The 1692-nt window shown below is 57.4% G+C and overlaps 1 protein-coding gene across 2 annotated transcripts in view; it reads right to left on the reverse strand.

The window, feature by feature from the left end:
- The window catches only part of RPAP1 (RNA polymerase II associated protein 1), a 51134-nt gene that overhangs the window by 48702 nt on the left and 740 nt on the right, over positions 1–1692 (reverse strand). The gene's annotated exons all lie outside the window — the stretch shown is intronic.

Genomic DNA, 1692 nt, shown 5'->3' on the forward strand with positions numbered 1-1692 from the left:
GCTAAGACAGGAGAGAGCCACAGGCCTGCAGGACAGAGCCATGGCTCATCCAGTGAGGGGGGGCAGCTCCTGCCGCTGCATGCTGTTCATCCAGTGCCTCGTCCAGCGCTCGCCTGTTCATCCGGCAGCTCCTGCCACCATTCCTGCCACTCGTCTGGGAGGGCATGGGAGGAAGGCATGTGCCCCTGGATCTGCACAGGGCAGGACTGGGGCCATACCAGGCTGCACTCATGGTGGGCACTGGCGGCACTGGGAGCAGGGAAGGGGGGCTGCAGCTACCCCAAAATTCACTGTAGCCCCCCCATAGGCCCACTCCCAGCGCCGCCCACCCCCAGCACGGCCTAGCCCCACCTACCCCACACAGATCAGGGGGCAAATGCTCCGGCCCCCAACCCTTCCAGGTGAGCAGCAGGAACTGCCGGATGACCACGCGAGTGGCAGACAAGCCGCCAGATGAGCAGCTCCCAGACAAGCAGCGTGCAGCGGCGAGAGCTGTCCCACCCGTCCTCCCGGATGAGCCACAGGTTCATCCTGCGACCGCCCTGCCCAGGCAGCACTTGCCCCAGCCCCACTCCCTCCCTCACCATGGGGAGCCATGATCTGCCCCCACATGCCCTTTCCCTCCCCCATCCCCTTCCACCCACAACAGACTTACCAGCTGGATGCAACTGTATTGGAACTTGGATCGGTATCAGCTGATATGCCTCCTTAATAATCAGCTTTTGGTATGGGCCCCAAAAACCTCTATCGATGCATCCCGAATAAAAATATATTTACAATAAAGGCATGCAAGTGTCCCTTGGCAAGAAAGATGAATTATTACCACAATGAGCTAACTAGACTCTTAACGCACCTCAAGACCCATCAATGAGCCAAGGCTGAGATCCTCCTCCAATTGAGGGACTGCTGACAATAGGTTGGAGTGCTGTAGCTGTTACAGCCCATACCATGAATATCAATATGTAAGAACCAATGTGCTTTCCTCTTGGTGATTCAGCTTAATCAACGATCACTTCCAAAACCCACGCTGGTGGTTTTGAGAGGCGAGGTGTTTTTATGTGGTAACTTTTATTGGACCAACTGCGCTATTGAGACACTGGACAAGCTTTGTTGAGAGAGACTGCAAAAAGCGTGACCTAAAGGGCATTTTGTGCTTTTCCAACACCCCTCCCAATGATACAATGGGTCCACTAAAAGAAATCTCCAAAAGACCCCCTCACTTCTCAGACCCACAGGCAGGTGTTTGGGAAGCAACTGTGGATTAAACACTGCGGCTGGGAGGAAAGCAGGCAGCTGCCTTCAGAGTGACACAGCGAGGCTTAGGACAATTGCTGCAGCCGATGCTGCAGCTACCGCAGCTCTTCTTTAAAAAAAAGAACGGGCAAGTGCTTCATGATGTGGTCAAGGCCCCTGCCAGGCAACGCGTATACCATGCAAGGCACTCCTCGTGCAAGAAGTTTGGCCAGGCCCCCCGTGCAAAATAATTATCACGCCACAACAAGGCCCAGACAGACACGTGCAACATCTGGAGAGCTGGTTTCCCTCCAGCTTCCCCGTGGACGGGAGGCGGGACCCGGCACCGAGGGCACAGAGCAGCCCCCTTGGCAGCTCGCCCGCCCGCCCGCTCCGCACCGCACCGCACCGCACCGCAGCCAGAGCCGCACGGGCGGCCCCGCGGGCTGCACCGGCCCC

This window comes from Alligator sinensis, unplaced genomic scaffold (assembly GCF_000455745.1).
Source record: "Alligator sinensis unplaced genomic scaffold, ASM45574v1 scaffold108_1, whole genome shotgun sequence".
NCBI lineage: Eukaryota > Metazoa > Chordata > Crocodylia > Alligatoridae > Alligator > Alligator sinensis.